The 14,418-nt window shown below is 40.0% G+C and overlaps 1 pseudogene; it reads left to right on the top strand.

Annotated features, from left to right (window-relative positions):
- The first annotated feature begins 4,534 nt into the window (after nucleotides 1-4,534).
- LOC105862984 (large ribosomal subunit protein eL6 pseudogene) lies at nucleotides 4,535-5,459 on the top strand (annotated as a pseudogene).
- The last annotated feature ends 8,959 nt before the right edge of the window (nucleotides 5,460-14,418 follow it).

The raw sequence follows: 14,418 nt of genomic DNA on the forward strand, positions 1-14,418 counted from the left end.
TTGAACCTTTTTGGTAGACTAAATACATTTTTTTATTGCTCCTTTATGAGCATACTTTCTAAATCAAGCAACTCTAATAGATTAGCCAGGTATGGTTGTGGGAAACATTGGCTGTTTACCTCCTCAGCAAGCGTTCAACTTTTGGCAATAGCCCCTAATTTTCTTGTGGAGATCCAACTTCTTCCCCACTTCAGTCCACTCTACTGGCTGACATTCCACCTCCAGCCCCGGGACACAGGTTTAAGTCAATTATCACATGGCCTTCGCCTGGCCACTGTGATTATTCCAGGAGTGGGCCTGTGTCCTAAACTGATCCAAGTAGAGTTAATTTTATGACTTTTCTGGGGAATATTGGAAAAGTGCTCTCATTTTTTTTCTACTGGAATGGGATGTATAAGGAGTAGTTCTGATTGCTGGTGACAGCCATCTTTTGATTAAGAGAGGTGAACCCATTTGATTAAGAGTGGAGACATCTGAGGAAGCGTAACTGAGGGGTAGGGAGGAGAAACCAAATCCTGATGAGGGTTTTATGATTCACTGAATTAAGCTTCACCTGAAGATGTTCAGCCATGTGAGCTAATAAAATCCTTTTATAAAGGTACATTAGATAAGGTTCTCTCTTTTGCAGCCCAAAGAGTCTGACAGACACAATGATTTTCTCTTTCAAAACTATACTATTTTTAACCCAAATGCTTATATCAACTTGGATAGTGACAGCAAAAAGTTTTTAGTTGCCTAGTAACAGTGACAAAGTTCCCACATTGTAGTGGTGGTATTGGGCTAAAAACATGAGTCTTATGCACTGTGTCCCACTTTTAACCCTTTAATACAGAAACTCCCAGCTTCTCTGCCAGGAGAAGCCTTAAAGAGTCTCCTGGATTCATGAAATTTTGTTTGCGCCACTGGGCAGACACAGGCTGACCAATCACCCTCTAAATGGATTATAAGCTTCTGCCCCAAAGTTCTGCCATTACTTAATAAACAAATGTGAGATAGCTTCTTAGGGTTTGTGGGGAAGGTTGTGGCCCCGAATCTTTACCATCATCAACCCCTGAACCTTTGCCAAGTATGTGGCAAGATAACAAAGTACAGTAGTTAAGAGTAGGCCAACTCTGGAGCCAGACTGCCTTCATTCAAATGCTGGCTCTACGTCTCACTAACCACATGGCCTTTTGTAGTTTCCTTAACCTCTCTGTGCCTCAGTTTCCTATTCTGTATAGGGTTGTGATGAAGACTAAAGGAATTAATATTTATGCAAAACTTAAAATAGTGCCTGGCATGCAATAAGCATCATGTAAGTGTTTGTTAAATTAAAAAATTAATAAATGGCAGAAAAAGTTCTATAGACATTTTAAAGATATATGCAGAGGATCTATCAAAATATATATGGTCCCACACCATATAACACATGATGGAAACAATAGCACAGATAGCTTTGGATGAGAAAGGATATTTAAATTGATTCTCAGAATAGGTGAATCTGTCAAACTCCCAATACCATATCATGGATTTTTAGGACTATTGTAGAAGTGATCTTGCTTTTTAGACCACATATGAACAGAAGTCAATTTGAATTAAACATTTAGTCTTTCCCTTTCCCAGCCAGGAATGCATTTCTGTTTCTCTTCCTTTATCCTAAACAACATGGATCTCAATTTCAGAGATGTGCTTTTGTTTCATTTTAGGACCTAAGAAGAACTAAGTTGAAGATTCTCAAATTTATTCTGATGTCACCCATGTTTCTTACACTCCCTGAAGCCCACCGCAATCCCAATTCAAGTAATCATTGGACACTTAACTAACCCTGTGCCTAGCACTTAAGCCATAAGATGTGAGGGATTCAAAAGAGTGGAAGACAAGAGCGTGGGACTTGAAAATCTTGCAATATGAGTGAGAAGACAAGAAGGAAACATAACAAACAATGGAAGCGAATATCTAATTTGTTTCTAAACTTCAAGGTCATCAAGGTCCCCTATCAGGGCTTGCTCAGTCCCCAGGCCCTGCAGGCCCTGGCCCACTACCTGCTGGGTTCTCTTGTCCTTCCATATTCAGGCCTGCACTGAGCAATGCTGACCAAAGATAGGAGAGATTTAAGGAGATCCACCTTATTGCTACTACTTGTTCAACACCAGGGCTGGCTATATATAATTTGTGGGAACCAGTGAAAAATGAAGATGTGGAGCCTCTAGTTTAAGAAGTGGGGTTCCTGCTTTCTCGAATGGCTAAAAAAAAAAAAGAAGTGGGGGAAAATGCCATTAAAGGTACTAAAATGTAACACTTTTTCTTTCCTATATAGTTTCTTTCTTGACCTGTCATAGTGCACTTTTTTTTTTCATTTTTCAAAAATTTCAAACCTACAGAAAACTTGAAAGAAAGTGTGGTAGAAAGCGGGTAATTATTTGTATTAGTTTCCTGGAGCTGCTGCAACAAATGACTGCAAATTTGGTGGCTTAAAATAATACAAATTTATTTTTTCACAATTCTAGGGGCAAGAAATCTCTAGACTTCTAGAGATAGTGGTAGGGCCAGGATCCCTCAAAGGAAGAAGCATCTTTCTTTGCCTCTTCCAGCTTCTGGTGGCTCCTGGCATTCCTTGGATTGTGGCAGCATAATTCTAATCTCTGCCTCCATCTTTACAGGGCCTTCTTATTCCTTATGCCTCTGTGTCCTCTACTTTCTCTTCTGAGGACATCAGTCACTGAATTTAGGGGCTACCCTAAATCCGGCATGCTATCATCTTGAAAGCCTTAATTATATTTGCAAAGACACTTTTACATTTACAGATACCAGGAGTTAGGACTTGGATACATCTTTTGGGGGGCGCTATTCAACCCACTACAACCCTTTAGCTAGATTCACCAATTTTTAATATTTTGCTAAATTTGCTTTCTCTCTCTCTCTTTCTTTCTCTTCCTCTATCATTCTTATTCATTCTCTCTCTCTGTCTCTTTCTCTTTCTCTCTCTCATACACACACACACACTCACAAACCCCTGTCTCTCCCTGCAAATTGCAAATATCACCAGCACTTCAACTCTAAATACTTCAACAGGAATCTCTCAAGAAGAAGGAATGTGGGGAATGACTGCTAATGGGTACAAAGATCCTTTCTAGGGTAATGAAAAATGTTCTGAAATTAGATGGTGGTGATGGGTGCATAGCTCTACAGATATACAAAAACCCAGTGAATTGTACACTTCAAAAGCCTGAATTTTATGGTATGTGAATTATATCTCAAAAAATCTGTTATTAAAAAATATTGGGCATCATGAGCATAAAGACATGATTTAAATGAAGAACATAAAATTTTAGAGCTATTTTAAAATATTTCTATTTACATAAAATATTGCAAAATTTTCTTTGTCTCAATCATTGACTGTACAGTATTAATACTGACATTAAAATGTTTAACTTTTTATTTGATTTTAATTAGACCTACTCATTTCCTGCTTGGGACCCTCAGTAGTACTCAGATATTCAAAACAAATATAAAAATAATTCATTTTCTTAAGTGTAGTCTTTGGCCATTTACAACTTAACAAACAACAACTGGACTATTACTTGAGGTCAGCTTTAATGATTCCTTAATTTTCCTTGCATGCAAATGAGCACATGTGTACATATATAATATTTCTTCCATTAAACTCACCAAATACATGCCATACCAACAAGAAAGAAAAGGGAAGGAAAAGGAAGGGGAGGGGAGGGGAGAAGGGAAGAAACAGGGAGAGAAAGGAAGAAAGAAGGGAGGAAGAAAAGGAGGGAGAAAGAATCATGTTTAAATCATCACCCATAAAAAGGATAACTACTAACATTGACTATAGTTTCATTAAGTCCAGGATGGAGAACTTGTTTAGCAGGTGAATCAATTTGGATTTGGCTTGGCTCCTTATAACAATAACAACAACAATAATAATCCAAAATAAAAATAGATTATACAAGACAGAAGTTTATTTCTCTCCCATGAAACCCAAGGTTGATAATAGTCAAGGGCTGGTATAAGCGCTCCACATTGTCATCAGGGAACCAGACTCTTTTCAGCTTCCCACTTCATGATATCTGGATGTGATACTTGTCTAGCAATGTTATTCACTTTGAATGGTAAAATGAAAGACAGACAAGAAGAGTTCACCCAACACTTCATATGAATGATCATTGGCACTTAGCCACACAACTGACTGTAATGGATGCTCAGAAATGTAACCCTTTAGTTAAGCCAAAAATATATAAATCTATACTAAGGAAGAAGAATAAAATGAAAAATAGGAGGCAACATCTAGAAATCTCTGTCATCCCACCAAATCTAACCAAACAATGACTATGAACAATTTAATCTATAATGAGCTTCCATAAATTCAAGTACATTTTTAAAAGTTTTTTCTTCTACTTTTGTGTACCAATGATAATTATTCTGCAGCCATTTTACTTACATATATTTTTCCAAAGCTGTGTGCCAGATCAAAAAGTCATAATGTTCTATGTATATAATGAACTCTGTTTTGAATTACTAAACAATAAAGAGTTGAGTTCTCTTTCCCATCTTGCAAGATGGTAGGTGAAAAAGTTGAGAAGAGGCCGGATACTAAAGAGAAGAAACCTGAAGCCAAGAAACCTGAAGCCAAGAAGGCTGATGCCAAAAAGGCTGATGCCAAGAAGGCTGATGCCGGTGGTAAAGTGAAAAAGGCTAACCTCAAGGCTAAAAAGGTTAAGAAGGGGAAGCCACACTGCAGCCGAAATCCTGTTCTCGTCAGAGGAATCGGCCGATATTCCCGATCTGCCATGTACTCTAGGAAGGCCATGTACAAGAGGAAATACTCAGTGGCTAAATCCAAGGTTGAAAAGAAAAAGAAGAAGGTCCTCGCCACTGTTACAAAACCAGTTGGTGGTGACAAGAATGGTGGCACTCGAGTGGTTAAACTTCGCAAAATGCCTAGGTACTATCCAACAGAAGATGTTCCTCGAAAGCTGTTGAGCCACGGCAAAAAAACGTTTAGCCAACACGTGAGAAGACTGCGAGCTAGCATCACTCCCGGGACCATCCTCATCATCCTCACCGGACGCCACAGAGGCAAGAGAGTGGTTTTCCTGAAGCAACGTGGCAGTGACTTGTTACTTGTGACTGGACCTCTGTCCCTTAATCGAGTTCCTCTGCGAAGGACACACCAGAAATTTGTCATCACCACCACCACAAAAATTGATATCAGCAATGTGAAAATTCCTAAGCATCTCACCGATGCTTACTTCAAGAAGAAGAAGCTGCGGAAGCCCAGACACCAGGAGGGTGAGATCTTCGACACAGAAAAGGAGAAATACGAGATTACAGAACATCGCAAAGTGGATCAGAAAGCTGTGGACTCCCAAATTTTACCAAAAATCAAGGCAATTCCTCAGCTCCAGGGCTATCTGCGATCTCTGTTTGCCCTGACAAATGGAATTTATCCTCACAGATTGATATTCTAAAAGTTTACAAAGAACCTAATTAAATAACTGAAAGATAAAAAAAAAAACAATAAAGAGTGAAATTTAGAAAAAGGAAGTAGTCATCTAAGTAATGACAGTCTGAAACAATTTATAGGATACCATGTCAATTTTTCACCAAACATGGAGATTTTTTTCCCCTGTAGTTGGTTGAAGGTGGCTGTAATTCTCTGACCCCTCCTTCTATTGAGACTGGATTCCATTTCTCCTCTGAGGAACCTGGCTGGCCCAGCGACATGTTTCCATTAATAGAATGCAGTACAAACAACACTATGTAACTTCTGAGGCTAGGTCTCAAGGAATTTGGAGTTTCTTCCTTCACTGTTTGAAACACTTTTTTTTTTGGAATCCAATTTCCATATTCTTAGAAGTCTAAGCCAAGTTGAAAGGCCATGGGAAGACAAACCAAGATACGAGAGGGTCATGCTGCCAATACCAACTGCCAGTCACATGTGTGAATGACATTGGATGACCAAACGCAGTCAAACCTACAGATGTCTGCAGCCCCCCCAGCTGACACCAAATAGAGTAAAACCATCCAGGTGAGCCTGTGAAGCCAGAGATTCATGGAATATGGTACATTTCTCAGGCCATTCAGTTTTGTTATACAACAATATACAATTGGCACACACATGTGATTGATACACACACAACTTCTCATTTCAGATCATTGATAAAATACAATTTGTTTTTATCTGACTTAAAACATTTGTTGTCTTTGTAAAATAATAATTATTAAACTTGTTAAATCATCAGGAAATGTCAATTTCTCCTTATGAATCAAAACTATGTCCTCTCATCTTTAAGTCCATACTGCCTGGATGAATAGTAGACCTAGTCATTATGTCAATATTTGTTTAAGAAATGATGCTTTTGAAGAGATATACATTTATAATGTCAAAAATAAGTGAGATATAAAGAATGAAGACTTTTTGATAAGCAGTGTAAAAATGTCAATGAAAGAATTATTCTTTTGGAAATTATTTTGAGCATTTTAAAAAGAATGACATTTACAGATAGAATGCTTTCCTGCAGTAAAAAAAAAAGAAAATCAAAAAAATGTAGGAGAAAAAGAAAAGCACTTTTGGTAAGCTCTCATTTTGGAAGTCACATTGAATTGACCTTTGATTTCTGGCTACTTTTCGAAACGTATTTCCTGTGCTGTTTGTAGAGTTTTGCAAGTTTAAAGTTCAGAGCCAAATTTGGATTTCATATACTTTTACTACATTGTAAGGAACAAGACAGTAGACTATAGACATTTTTTAGATCTCTCTCATATGATTACTTTGTAAATTTAGTAGCCTCTGCAATTTAAAATCCCCCTTTTTAATTCTGAAAGGTGATAGGGAATTTATGCATGACTAAGAATTCAATGTAAAGATTACTTTTTTTTTTTGCAGTCTTTTTTTATTTTTATTTTTTTAATTTTTTTTTATTTTTTAATTTTTTTTATTTTGGCATATTATGGGGGTACAGATATTAAGGTTTCAATAAATGCCCATTTCCCCCCTCCCCCCAAAAGTCTGAGTCTCCATCATGACCATCCCCCAGATGGTGCACATCTCACTCATTATGTATGTATATGCCCGCCCCCCTCCCCCCTCCCACCTCCCCAATACCCTATTACTGTAGCACCTATGTGTCCACTTAGGTGCTACTCAGTTAATACCAGTTTGCTGGAGAATATATCTGGTGCTTGTTTTTCCATTCTTGGGATACTTCACTTAGTAGTATGGGTTCCAGCTCTAACCAGGAAAATATAAGATGTGCTATATCACCATTGTTTCTTAGAGCTGAATAGTACTCCATGGTATACATATACCACATTTTATTAATCCATTCTTGGATTGATGGGCACTTGGGCTGTTTCCACAGCCTTGCAATTATGAATTGTGCTGCTATAAACATTCGAGTGCAGGTGTCTTTTTTGTAGAGTGTCACTGGATCATTTGGGTAGATGCCCAGCAATGGGATTGCTGGATCAAATGGTAGATTCACTTGTATCGCTTTAAGGTATCTCCATATTGCTTTCCACAGAGGTTGAACTAGTTTGCAGTCCCACCAGCAGTGTAGGAGTGTTCCTCTCTCTCCGCAACCACGCCAGCATTTATTGTTTGGAGATTTTTTGATGAAGGCCATTCTCACTGGGGTTAAGTGATAAAGATTAATCTTGATTGTAATGTATAATTCTTCTATACCACCGACAGTATGTAATTGTGAAAAATAGCTCACGAAAATATTCTTTGTATTCTGTGAAGTTAAAAACATCACAAGACTTAGTAATAAAGACTTTTCACTTAAGAATATCTCCTTAAGAACATAAATAATATCTTTCAAGAAATCAGGGGGCGGAGCAAGATGGTGGACGAATAACACTGCCAAACAGAGTCTCTCTGCAGAAAAGACAGATTCTAGCAGAAATTAGAGGAAAGAAGCAAGAAGACGAGCATACAGCGGACAAGGGCCGGAAGGAGGGGTACCTGAGACCCCGGGAGACTCCACGGGAGGAGGCTGCGGAGGAGAACTAGAGGCTGAGACCACCGGAGCAGCCCGGAGACCAGCGGCAAGGGAAGGTGGATTTGCTGTTTCCCCTCCCCTGCATTTGGGACTGCTGGTGGGCTCCCCAGCAGGTGGAGAGACCTGCGGACATCAGCCCAGAGACCGCCGCCGCTGCCAGCCAGCTGTGAGCCTGTAGCAGACGTGGCACCAGGTTCCCAACTTCCTCCGGGCACCTCCGTGTGCACAGACCCGAGCCGCGCGGCAGGCGCCATATTGCCTCCTCCTCCCCTCCGCCGACCCTACCCGCAGCTGCCCAGAGAGACAATACAGCCACCAGCCAGAGGCACCTCCAGGGAACGGGACCTTCCCTCTTGGGACCATACAGCTGACTCAGGGGAACTCAGACTATGAGCTCCCTACCCGCCAGCCCTCCCAGGTGCTGCTGGCACTGAGTTCCCAGGAGAACGGTGCCGACTCAGAGGCTGAGAGACATAGACCCAGCTTGGGCTCCCTGTGGGTGAATTGGGACCGGAAATCCTCTCCCTGGTGGGGATCCAGTTTGAACTCTGGGACCCAGAGGTCGGACCTGCAGACCAGATCCCCCGCACCAAGGGCTAGCATTGCCCAGGGCACAGAAAGGTTATACATGAACAGCATACTGAGGTGTGTGTGCCTCCAGGGGCGGATCGGCGTCCTAGAGGGCAACCCTCCTCCCAGGAGGAGGCCGTGCGCCCAATCCAGGTGGCGTTCCTGTGCAGGGAACCTCCCCACTGACATTACAGTCCCGGGAGGCCTGGTGGCTTGTGGTCTGGCCTGCTGGCAGAGGCACAGGAGTAGCTGCAGACTTGGGGAGGGTGGAAAGAAGCGAGGCCCACTCCAGACTGCCAGTCTCAGACAGCCCCGCCCCCACACCCAGACTTTCTGGCTGAGGGGAACCATTCCAGCCCCTCCCTGACAGCTTTCCCTGGAAGCAGAGAACAGAACTTTAACCCCTGCTAACGGCCTGAGGGCAGGCTTACACAAAATCCACAGCATAGCCTGTTCTTCCAAGCAAACGCCATCTACTGACAGGGACGGCATCCTGCACAGCCTTTTCACTGCACCCACTGATTCAATATACAGGGAGTGGTCCAATTTCACCCACAGACACCACCCAACGCCTCAGAAACTAAACAAGGTGTGTGAATACCCAAACAATAACTTAAGGAAAGAAACAACAACTGATCGACATGGGAAGAAATCAGCGAAAGAACTCAGGAAATATGAAGAACCAAACGGAAAACACACCCCCAAAGAGGAGCACCAGCCCCCTAGAAACGGACACCAACCAAAATCAGGAAACCAATATGACAGAAGAGGAATTTCGTATGTGGATCATAAGAACACTCACCGAGCTGAAACAACAACTCAATAACCAACATAAAGAAACCACAAAAAGCCTCCAGGATATGGGAAAAGAAATAGACACAATGAAGAAAAGTGTAACCGAACTCCTGGAAATGAAGAATCAATTCAAGGAACTACAAAATGCAGTGGAAAGTCTCAAGAACAGGGTAGATGAAACAGAAGAAAGAATCTCAGAGCTTGAAGATAACACCCTCCAATTAAATAAATCAGTCACAGAAATACAGCACAGAAACAAGAGAAAAGAGCAAAGCCTACAAGAGCTGTGGGATTATGTGAAGAAACCTAATGTGAGGGTCATAGGGTTACAAGAAGGGGAAGAGGACAACACTCAAGGGTTGGACAAGCTGTTTGAAGATATAATAGAGGAAAATTTCCCAGGCCTGGCTCAAAATCTTGATATACAAGTTCAAGAAGCTCAGAGGACCCCTGGGAGATTCAATGCAAATAGGAAGATGTCACGACATGCAGTCATCAGATTGACCAAAGCATCAACCAAAGAGGCCCTTCTAAGAGCTGTAAGACAAAAGAAGCAAGTAACATACAAGGGAAAGCCAATTCGAATAACATCAGACTTCTCTAATGAGACCTTACAAACAAGGAGAGACTGGGGCCCCATTCTCACTCTTTTGAAACAAAACAATGCCCAGCCTAGAATATTATTCCCTGCAAAACTAAGCTTCGTATATGAAGGAGAAATAAAAACATTCTCAGACAAGCAAAGGCTCAGAGAATTCACCAAAACAAGACCAGCCCTACAAGAAGTACTTAAAACAGCGTTAGGTACGGAACATCATAAAAATAACCCACGAATATAAAAACAACCAAAACCCAAAGATATTAAAGGCCAGATATTACAATAGCTCAAGACAGAATTCATAGCAACAACATCCAACCCAACAGAATGAACACTAATCTACCTTACCTATCAGTTCTCTCAATAAATGTGAATGGCTTAAACTCTCCACTCAAGAGACATAGGCTGGATGAATGGATAAGAAAATACAGGCCAATTATATGCTGTCTTCAGGAAACACATCTAACCTGCAACGATGCATATAGACTAAAAATAAAAGGGTGGATATGAGTATTCCTAGCAAATGGAAGCCAAAAGAAGGCTGGTGTGGCAGTTCTAATTTCAGACGATTTAGTTTTTAAACCAACAAAAGTAGTGAAAGACCAAGAAGGTCATTATATAATGGTGAAGGGCACAGTCCAACAAGAAGAGATAAAAATTTTAAATATATATGCACCCAACTTAGGTGCACCCAGATTCATAAAGCAAACCTTACTGGAGCTAAGCAAATGGATTAATAGCAGCTCCATAATCACTGGAGATTTCAACACCCCACTGACGGCATGAGACAGATCTTCCAAACAGAAAATTAATAAAGAAATAATGGACTTAAACAAAACTCTAGAACAATTGGGTCTGACTGACATTTGCAGAACATTCTACCCAAAATCCACTGAATATACGTTCTTTTCATCATCTCACGGGACATTCTCTAAGATTGACCATATCCTAGGACGCAAAGAAAATCTCAAGAAATTTAAAAAAATAGAAATCATACCATGTACCTTCTCAGATCACAGTGGAATACAACTAGAAATCAACCCTAACAGAAACTCACATTTCTACACAAAAACGTGGAAATTAAACAACCTCCTACTAAATGATTACCTCGTAAATGAAGAAATCAAGACGGAAATAAAAAAATTCCATGAGGAAAACGACAATGGAGAGACAAGTTATCAACTCCTCTGGGACACAGCTAAAGCAGTTCTGAGAGGAAAGTTTATCTCCATAAATGCCTATAACCAAAAGTCAAGAAGATCACAAATAGACAATCTAATGAAATGACTCAAAGAGCTGGAAAAAGAAGAACAGACCAACCCCAAACCCAGCAGAGGAAGTGAAATCAACAAGATCAAATCAGAACTAAACAAAATTGAAAACAGGGAAGCTAGTCAGGAGATTAATAAAACAAAAAGTTGGTTCCTTGAAAAAATAAACAAAATTGACACACCATTGGCTAAGCTAACGAAAAGCAGAAAAGAGAAATCTCTAATAAGCTCCATCAGGAACAAAAAAGGAGATATCACAACTAGTCCCAAAGAGATACAAGATACAATTTATGAATACTACAAAAATCTTTATGCACACAAACTGGAAAATGTGGAAGAAATGGACAAATTTCTAGAAACACACAGCCTCCCTAGGCTCAACCAGGAAGAAATAGATTCCCTGAACAGACCAATCTCAACAGGTGAAATAGAAACAGCAATTAAAAATCTCCCTAAAAAGAAAAGTCCCGGTCCAGATGGCTTCACACCCGAATTTTACCACACTTACATAGAAGAACTAGTACCTATCTTGCAGAAACTATTCCACAACATCGAGAAGAACGGAAACCTCCCCGACACCTTTTCTGAAGCGAATATTACTCTGATACCAAAACCAGGAAAGGATGCAACAAAAAAAGAAAACTACAGACCAATACCCCTAATGAATATAGATGCAAAAATTTTCAACAAAATCTTAGCTAACAGAATCCAGACACTTATCAAAAAAATAATCCAGCACGACCAAGTGGGCTTCATCCCAGGGATGCAGGGATGGTTCAACATATGTAAATCTATAAATGCAATTCACCACATAAACAGAAGCAAAAACAAAGACCACATGATTCTTTCAATAGATGCAGAAAAATCTTTTGACAAAATTCAACACCCTTTCATGATACGAACACTTAAGAAAATAGGCATAGAAGGGACATACCTAAAAATGATACAAGCCATATATGACAGACCCATAGCCAACATCATACTGAATGGGGAAAGATTGAAATCTTTCCCACTTATAACTGGAACCAGACAAGGCTGCCCACTATCTCCACTTCTGTTCAACATAGTGCTGGAAGTCTTGGCTACAGCAATCAGACAGGAAAATGGAATCAAAGGTATCCAAATAGGGGCAGAAGAGATCAAACTTTCACTGTTTGCTGATGATATGATATTGTATCTAGAAAACCCCAAGGATTCAACCAAGAAACTCCTGGAACTGATCAATGAATTTAGTAAAGTCTCAGGATACAAAATCAATACACAGAAATCAGAGGCATTCATATACACCAACAACAATCTAATTGAGAACCAAATCAAAGACTCAATTCCCTTCACAATAGCAACAAAGAAATTAAAGTACCTAGGAATATACTTAACCAAGGACGTAAAAGACCTCTACAGGGAGAACTATGAAACACTGAGGAAGGAAATAGCAGAGGATGTAAACAGATGGAAATCCATACCATGCTCGTGGATCGGCAGACTCAATATCATCAAAATGTCTATACTACCCAAACTGATCTACAGATTCAATGCAATACCTATTAAAATCCCATCAGCATTCTTCACAGATATAAAAAAAATAATTTTACGCTTCGTATGGAACCAAAGAAGACCCCGAATATCAAGAGCAATTCTAGGCAACAAAAACAAAATGGGAGGCATTAATATGCCAGATATCAAACTATACTACAAAGCTGTAGTAATTAAAACAATATGGGATTGGCACAAAAACAGGAACATTGACCAGTGGAACATCTCTGAGAATCCTGATATAAAACCATCCTCATATAGCCATCTAATCTTTGATAAAGCAGACAAAAACATACGCTGGGGAAAAGAATCCCTCTTCAATAAATGGTGCTGGGAAAACTGGATAGCCACTTGTAGAAGGCTAAAACAGGACCCACACCTTTCACCTCTCACAAAAACCAACTCACGCTGGATAACAGACTTAAACCTAAGGTATGAAACTATTAGAACTCTAGAGGAAAAAGTTGGAAACACTCTCCTAGACATCGGCCTGGGCAAAGAGTTTATGAAGAAGTCCCCAAAGGCAATCTCAGCAGCAACAAAAATAAATAAATGGGACATGATCAACCTCAAAGTTTCTGCACAGCCAAAGAAATAGTCATGAAAGTAAACAGACAACCTACAGAATGGGAGAAAATTTTTGCATCCTATGCATCCAATAAGGGACTGATAACTAGAATATACTTAGAACTCATGAAAATCAGGAAGAAAAAATCAAATAACCCCATTAAACAGTGGGCAAAGGACTTGAACAGAAACTTTTCTAAAGAAGACAGAAGAATGGCCAATAAACATATGAAAAAATGCTCAACATCTCTAATCATCAGGGAAATGCAAATCAAAACCACAATGAGATATCACTTAACCCCAGTGAGAATGGCCTTTATCAAAAGATCTCCAAACAATAAATGCTGGCGTGGTTGCGGAGAGAGAGGAACACTCCTACACTGCTGGTGGGACTGCAAACTAGTTCAACCTCTGTGGAAAGCAATATGGAGATACCTTAAAGCGATACAAGTGAATCTACCATTTGATCCAGCAATCCCATTGCTGGACATCTACTCAAATGATCCAATGACACTCTACAAAAAAGACACCTGCACTCGAATGTTTATAGCAGCACAATTCATAATTGCAAGGCTGTGGAAACAGCCCAAGTGCCCATTAATCCAAGAATGGATTAATAAAATGTGGTATATGTATACCATGGAGTACTATTCAGCTCTAAGAAACAACGGTGATATAGCACATCTTATATTTTCCTGGTTAGAGCTGGAACCCATACTACTAAGTGAAGTATCCCAAGAATGGAAAAACAAGCACCAGATATATTCTCCAGCAAACTGGTATTAACTGAGTAGCACCTAAGTGGACACATAGGTGCTACAGTAATAGGGTATTGGGGAGGTGGGAGGGGGGAGGGGGGCGGGTATATACATACATAATGAGTGAGATGTGCACCATCTGGGGGATGGTCATGATGGAGACTCAGACTTTTGGGGGGAGGGGGGAAATGGGCATTTATTGAAACCTTAAAATCTGTACCCCCATAATATGCCGAAATAAAAAAAGAAAAAAAGAAAAAAAAAAAGAAATCATATGAAGGAAAAATAAATGAACTGTTACCAGATTGGGAAAAAAAAAAAGAAGAAGGAAT

The sequence above is a fragment of the Microcebus murinus genome, chromosome X, assembly GCF_040939455.1.
Source record: "Microcebus murinus isolate Inina chromosome X, M.murinus_Inina_mat1.0, whole genome shotgun sequence".
Classification (NCBI taxonomy): Eukaryota; Metazoa; Chordata; class Mammalia; order Primates; family Cheirogaleidae; genus Microcebus; species Microcebus murinus.